The 8,377-nt window shown below is 37.3% G+C and overlaps 1 non-coding gene across 1 annotated transcript; it reads left to right on the plus strand.

The window, feature by feature from the left end:
- Positions 1 to 6,971: 6,971 nt before the first annotated feature.
- Positions 6,972 to 7,046, plus strand: Trnas-cga (transfer RNA serine (anticodon CGA)). The gene has a single exon. It is a non-coding gene; the product is annotated as a tRNA-Ser (tRNA).
- The last annotated feature ends 1,331 nt before the right edge of the window (positions 7,047 to 8,377 follow it).

The following is an 8,377-nucleotide window of genomic DNA, read 5'->3' on the forward strand; positions in this document are numbered from 1 at the left end:
GACTCAGTGTAGCCACCTTTCATATGCCCCTCCTCCACGGGCTAGAATTTGATGGTATTTTTGCCACCATTGGTGGTGAAAGTACCACCAAATTCGTCCAAAAAATACAGACAAAAATAAAAGATAATATTAATAAGTAAATATCACATAACTAAATAAATTTTGGCTTTGCACTGACCCTTCAATATCTTAATATATAAAATACAGTAAGGAATACAAATGCTTGCATACATGTGATTTTGCATAATAGTTTACACAAGTATCATTCAGTCAATGGCACCAGCAATGACAAATAGGTGTAGGTAAGAGTCTCATAACATTTCACAAACAGTAAATACACAAAAAATCAGTTTATACAAATATTCACATAAAATCCTTGTCAGTAGTTCAATAAACAAGTAGCACTCCTCAGAGTAGTTGACAGTTCCAACAGTAGCACCCAGCAATGGTAAGCATGTGCAAATAGCAGTCTCATAACATTTCATCAGTAGTATTTAAACGGCTCCAACAGTGGTATCCAGCAATGGCGAGCAGGCGCAGACACCAAAAAGTGACATCATTTCACTAGAAACAGTTCCATCAGTGGCACCCAGCAATGGCGAGCAGGCGCAGACACCAACAAGTGACATCATTTCAGTAGAAGCAGTTCCATCAGTGACACCCAGTAATGTTGACAGGTACAGACAGCAACAAGTGACATCATCAGCAGTAGCAGTTCCATCAGTGGCACCCAGTAATATCAACAGGTGCAGACAGCAACAAGTGACATTATTTCAGTAGAATCAGTTCCATCCGTGGCACCCAGTAATGTTGAACAGGTGCAGACACCAACAAGTGACATCATCTCAGAAGAAGCAGTTCCATCAGTGACACCCAGCAATGTTGAACAGGTGCAGACAGCAACAAGTGACATCATTTCAGTAGAAGCAGTTCCATCAGTGACACCCAGCAATGTAGAACAGGTGCAGACAGCAACAAGTGACATCATTTCAGTAGAAGCAGTTCCATCAGTGGCATCCAGCAGTGTTGAACAGGTGCAAGTAACAGTCCATAATATTCACTATCACTAATCAGACAGTTCATCAGAGTTTATCAGCAGAAATTAAACATCTCCTAGTGGCACCCATCATGTTGAACAACTGCAGGTAACAGTCCATAATATTCACTATCACTAATCAGACAGTTCATCAGAGTTCATTAGCACAAATTAAACATTTCCAAGTGGCACCCACCAATGTTAATACGTGTAAGCACGAACAACAGTTTGAATGCACACACAATTGCTTTTACAAAATTATTATTAATGCTCTTACACTAATCATACAAATTATAACAAATGCACAAATGATATCAGATAATTGTCATATTAACTATTACAATACACAAATAACAGTGAACCTATAATATTTCTGGGTTTCAGTGCAAGCCACAACAACACGTAAAATAATATTTAGAAGATAGGTCGGTACCAATTATTTGGGACTAGGAAAGGAAAACACACAAAACACACTCACTCATCTTTCATCCACATTAAGTACTACTGTGTAATCGAATAGTGTTAACTGTGTAAATGCAATTCTGTCAAAGATTTGATGTTCGACATGTGTATCAAGTAGTAGTGGCAGCAGTGTGTAACAGTCAATAATAGTTAGTCAACGTCACAGTCATCATGTCAAGACCAATGTTTGCCAAGCCAAATCAAAATGTACGGTTGCTGAACAACTGTCAGTGTGCCAAGATATGCAAATACTTCCTCTCTCCAAAAAAAGAATATACTGCCTAGTGATTTAACAAAGTGTGTGCGTAGACAATCTTCCTTCCACTTGAGTGCTCTAGTCTGCCATCTTCATCCTCCCTGTTCCATATAAACCAACAAAAAAATATGCTCCTCACTTACTTTACCTCTTATCCACCAAAACTCCAATAATCATCAGCATCATATAATCTTAATACTTCAATAATACCTCTTACGTCGATACATATAAACCTTATCATCAATATCATTTACCTTACCTCTTTTCCACCAAAACTCCAATAATCATTAACTTCACACGATCTCAATATCTCAATAATACCTCTTCAATACGTCGATACATATAAACCTTATCACCAATATCATTTCACCTCCATAACAACTCTTTCCTCTAGTCAGTCTCCTCGAACAAGTATAGATAAAATCCTAGCGCAAACTTCAATTCATCATCCTATACAATCCGAAGACACAATTTCCACACACAACCTCTGTGTAATCCATCTGACTCAAATCTTCTACTCATTATGAATTATAAAATACATTTTGGTTACCTTGTCCATCATTAAATAAAATAAATGCATACATGACCTCTAACAGCCTTTAGTTTGAATAACTTTCAGTAAGTAAGTACGAGTATGGAGTATGAATGATTACATAAGACTTTGAATGAATAAATCGTAATATTTCACAGAGTGTACACCACTTCAAGAATCATGGCAAAACAGAAGCAAACATGTGGAGTATTTTTTGTGTCAAGTGTCACTTGCTATTTCAATTTCTCACGAAGAATGGAGTGTAATAACTGTCAATGGTCTACACCTAGCGTTGGTATGTCAAGTCGTTAGCTTCCTTCCTATTAGCATAAATTTATACAGCTTTCATAAAACCTCCAGCTCATGTGACTTCAATGAAGTTTCTTGTACCAACGTCGTTCGTAGAATTATACTACTTCATTTTCTTATCTTAAAATATAAGGCACTGAGCGTAAGCAAAACATGCAATAGCGAGTAAATATACCAGTAGAGAACAGAATGTTAACAAGTGGATGCAGCACAATCCCTACAACGAGGCTCTGCCAAGTGAACAATCTATAATTAATACCATAGTGTGACCTAAACCCCATGTTTCTACACCGTATATCAGCATTTCTATATACCAAGTTAAAGAGTAGTTATGACAACAAAACAGAAATGTGTAAATATGCAATCCATACTCAAAGCAGCAAATATATATCTTACATAATAAACAGATCATTAGCATCATCTCAGCATAAGCAAATAAATGTTCATGTGTAATCTTAATAAGTATAACCATATCAGCACGACTAATCAGGTGACAATTATAATTTAAATAAATGAGCACAGCAGGCACATAATAAAAAAAATATGACATCAGTGAAAAAGCAGAGCAGCCAAGCGATACATAATATACATAAGTAACAACCCTGTTCATTAATCAATCATTGTCAAAATCAGTTAACACAAAGTATAATTCACGTAATCGCGAGCAGCAAATTACGTATAAAGTAAATACCTAAGTAGAAATATGTTACCTGAAAAATAAACTCAATTAATAGTTACCTTTTTAGTTTTTACTTTCTTCTTCGAAATTACATTCTTCCTCAAATTTTCTCGATAGCAAGTCCTCTTAACGTCGGACATACACAGAATTTAGCTGAAGTTCTTAAATATTTTATACAATTGTATCCTGAAAAAAACTGAAAGTTAATAATATAATGTACCAAGTCACTATAGCTTTATACTGAATTTAATCGGAGAAATTACACTGTGTATTTGTTTATGGCTGTCAGAGCATTCGCACTGAGCGCTCGATCAACTGTAGGTACGCGTGATGTAAGAAGTAATTGTTTGTGGTCAACGACTGCCTTGCGCGGCGCGCAGACTTGACTGTTGTTTTGAGTATGTGCCGCCGACAGAACACGGCGCGGTATCCTTATATTCTCTGCGTGTTTACGTATAACTGTTAGTTTCTCAAAAGTCTGTCATTCCACAAAAATTTTAACGTTCGATATATGATGTATTCCCTTAGAGCGTCGAGATTTAAGAGTTTCAACTTGGACAGTGTTATCATGAATAATTTTGCGAACTCTATATGGACCGTTATAAAGCATAAAAAATTTGCGACACTAGCCCTTTCCTTTGTGAGACAAACGATGAGACTTAATTAACACCTTTTGACCAACTGACAAGGTCTTTAAACGACAGGACATTTAGCTGATTTCTCTCTTCTAGCAGCCGCAGATGCAATATATTGTAGAGCCAGGTTGACAACTTCAGAATGCCGCAGTTTTCGTGAAGGCGGAAAAGGAACGATTTCAGAAATGCGATTTGTCGGTGCTTTATTTTTTAATATCAATGTAGGCGGTAAAGATGTTGAATCATTAGGGAGTTCATTCAGAATGTTTTGAAAAATATGAAGATACTGATCCCAAGTTCTGTGATTCTGATGACAATACAGTCGACACAATTTATTGATTTCCTTCACCCATCTCTATGAAGCGTTAGATTGAGGGTGAAAAGTGAAATGAAAATTGGTTTAATCTTACGACGCTGTAGAGTACGAAGCCAAATTTTAGAACGAAACTGTGATCCATTATCTGATATAACGTTATCAACATGACCCAATTCTTTAAGAAAATGTTTCATGAAAGCATTAGATACTGAACGAGCTGTTGCTTTGCTTAAAGGTGTAAAACACACATATTTTGATGTCACTTCCATTGCTACCAAAATGTACGCAAAACCATTAGTAGAACGAACCACTGGACCGAACAAATCGACTGCAGCCATGTCCTTTAATTTCGCTGGAATGATAGGAAACAACGGTGCTCTGTGAGAAATAGTTGGCGGCTTAGCCTTTTGACATAATTTGCATTTGGCAAGAACAGATCGAATACGTTTTTCCATATTACTGAAGTAGCAATTTTCTCGTAATTTATGAAAGCATTTTGTGGGACCAAAGTGTGCATAACTGAAATATGTCTACCAAATCAATTTATTAACCCACTCATCAGGAATACAAACTAACCAAATAGAGTTGTCAACCGATTTTCGATTAAAAAGAATATCATTGCGAACTAAATAATACTGTCTAATCGCTACACTTTCCTTTCTCCTCCACTTCTCCTTAATGACCTTCCAGATTGGATCCTTGTTTTGCTCTTTAGCGATGTCCTGGAGCGAAGACGAAATAAAATTCTCAAACGCAACACCTTGAATATACATCAAACAATAATTGTTTTCCTTGCAGTCCTCCTCAGAACTTTGTTTCAAACCCATAGGTGCACGTGATAAAGCATCAGCAACAATATTTGAGGAACCCTGTATGCAAACAATACTAAAATCAAATTCCTGTAGATACAGCGCCCATCGTGACAATCTTCCATGTGTTAATTTTGTTGACATAAGAAATTCCATAGCTCGATGATCGGTATAAACCTTAGTATGTCTGCCATACAAAAATATGCGAAATTTTCTGAAAGCCCAAACAACAGCCAAGGCTTCAAGTTCCGTAATCGAATAATTCTTTTCTGATTTAGAGAGAACACGACTTCCAAATGCAATAGTTTTCTGTACTACAACGCCGTTTTCTTCTATCTCTTGAAATAAGTGTGCACCTAGGCCTTTGTATGATGAGTCCGTCACCAAACAAAATTCTTTAGATAAATCCGGATCTGAAAGAAGTGGAGCAGCAACTAAAGCATCACGAAGTTGTTCAAATTCTGATTGAGCTTCCTCACCCCAACACCAACTAGAATTCTTTCCAGATAGTTCACATAAACGAGGTGTGGCCAAATTGTCCAATCTGACAAAGCGTCTAAGAAAATTACAGACCCCAAGGAAACTACGAAGATCACGTTTTGTAGTAGGAACAGCATAATTACAAATAGTGTCTAGTTTCTCAGGATCAGGAAAAATACCTTCTGTCGAAATAATATGCCCAAGAAATTTCACCTGAGAACGACCAGATTCAGATTTTTCCAAGTTCACTGTAATGCCAACTCTTGCAAAAATACGTCATAATGGGTCCAAAATTTTGTTATGCTCACTCCAAGAACGTTTGGCAATAAGAATTTCGTCAACATAAGAAATAATATTGTCACGAATATAAACAGGTAAAATTTCGTTTAAACTATGAATGAATGCTGCTGAAGATACAGTAGGTCCAAACGGTAATTTCCGAAATCACTTTTGTGTAAATTAGTCATATTCGGTCATTCTTTACCAACTCTCTAGATGGATTGATAGTTGAAGAGTTGTATTGATAGATACAAAGAATAGTAAAAGAGTAGGCAGCAGTGCAGAAAACTACTACAGCTCGGGGCCCTGTGCACGCTACGGCACATATTCACTTAGTGTAGTGATTTCCCTGAGGACTTTAATAGCCACACATAAATTCCAGTTTGTGACTTAGTGGCCAATTTGATGGAAGTGCGTACATAAATTGATCTAACCATGAACATGGATGTACGTCATTCTTAGAATTACGAAAGATATTAAATTTCCGAACAGTTAAAAAGTGTTTATAGTCAAAGTTTTCGCCTCGTGACGACAAAGACCTACCGCGTCTGTCCCAGTCCGAATGTCGATTATTGTCAAGTTCGCGCGCCTGGCGCTCTCTTGTAGCATCTCGCAAATGAAATACATTATTATCTTCAAAACCCGCTGCTATCGGTGATTCCAAATTTCTTCTACCGTCTTTTCTTACGATTTCGCTTTCAATTTGTTTGACTTGCTCTCGTAACGCCTCAAATTCCCTTTTAACGCGTTCATTAAATTTCCCCTGATTTTCAACATGTTTATTTATCCAGAATGAGATTTTCACTCTGCAGCGGAGTGTGCGCTGATATGAAACTTCCTGGCAGATTAAAACTGTGTGCCCGACCGAGACTCGAACTCGGGACCTTTACCTTTCGCGAGCAAGTGCTCTACCAACTGAGCTACCGAAGCACGACTCACGCCCGGTACTCAAAGCTTTACTTTTGCCAGTACCTCGTCTCCTACCTTCCAAACTTTACAGAAGCTCTCCTGCGAACCTTGCAGAACTAGCACTCCTGAAAGAAAGGATATTGCGGAGACATGGCTTAGCCACAGCCTGGGGGATGTTTCCAGAATGAGATTTTCACTCTGCAGCGGAGTGTGCGCTGATATGAAACTTCCTGGCAGAAGTAAATCTGTGAGTACCGGGCCTGAGTCGTGCTTCGGTAGCTCAGTTGGTAGAGCACTTGCCCGCGAAAGGCAAAGGTCCCGAGTTCGAGTCTCGGTCGGGCGCACAGTTTTAATCTGCCAGGAAGTTTCATGTTTATTTATGTTCTGGTACTCTTCGGTTTCTGCAAATGGCAATGGAGCTGTATCATCTGAATCTCTGTCCCCATTTAAACAAAGACTTGTCAGTTTATCTGAAATCTCCTCAACCCTTTCCGATAAGTCACCTATTTGTTCTTTCTGTTTATTTACGTCTTTCGTAAGTGTCGCGACTCGGGTTTCAGTATTGACACATTTAGTAGTTAACTGTTCATATTGTTGTGTTAGGTTATTTATTCTGTCATTTGGTACGGATTCCTCAATTCTTTCAAATACTTCTTCCTTATCGTGTGCACGTTGTAAGTTTAACTCTGAAAATTTTTGTACTATCACGCGATCTCTTTCTTCCTGTTCTCTATCCTGTTCCTTTTGTCTGATTTCTATTGAAATTAATCTATTATTGTGAGCATTCAAAATCGGTTGTACTTCTTCTCTAATTTCTTTCTTTAATTCATCTTTCATGTTTTTAAAACATGTCCCAATTCGTGAGTCTAACCGTGTTTCCATTGTTCTCGTATCAGTTTCTAACCGTGTTGCCCAAGTTCCCATCTCTGTTTTTAATTCAGATCCTAACTGTGATCCCAAATTTAATATTGCACTCATCAACTGCTCCATATTAACTGGTTCGAAATTCTTTTCACCCCTAACATTTCCCGCAAAACCAACTTCTTTCGTCATAGCTGTAAAGCTATCTGTGTTCGATACTATTCCAGAATCTTCTGTCGTCAATCTCGTATTCTGAAAATTCTTTAATTGTGAAAAGTTTTGAACTGGTTCCGGACTATTTTCCCTGCTTATTACATTGTTTTCTACTTCATTATTCATCATACTGTTCTCCTGTGTTGGCGAGTTAGCCATGTTAACAATTTCGTCATTCTCACTATCCATCATTTTTGCCCTTTTCATCGATCGCGTCATCATTTACAAAACATACAAAACTCGTCACAATACGAAAATGACACACAATATGACACTTTATCACCAACAATACCATTCACACGAAATGCTTCCCTCAAACACGATTAACGAACAATTGAAATCTTCATAATTGCACAAAATTGTCAAACGCGTATACAAGACATCAAAAATTAAATTCTGCAAAAATACCATTAGAAGAAAGACAAGACAACTACAAATGTTCAATTACCAAATCTACACATGCAATATAGACTACAATTACTAAACTAAAAATTACTACAACAGTAATACTGTCTGCTATTTTTACTATCTAATCTACTATTCCTCATATTAGTAAGAATTACAGAGAGTCTCTGTGGTGTTTACAGTATTACGATGAATT

Source organism: Schistocerca serialis, chromosome 5 (assembly GCF_023864345.2).
Source record: "Schistocerca serialis cubense isolate TAMUIC-IGC-003099 chromosome 5, iqSchSeri2.2, whole genome shotgun sequence".
Classification (NCBI taxonomy): Eukaryota; Metazoa; Arthropoda; class Insecta; order Orthoptera; family Acrididae; genus Schistocerca; species Schistocerca serialis.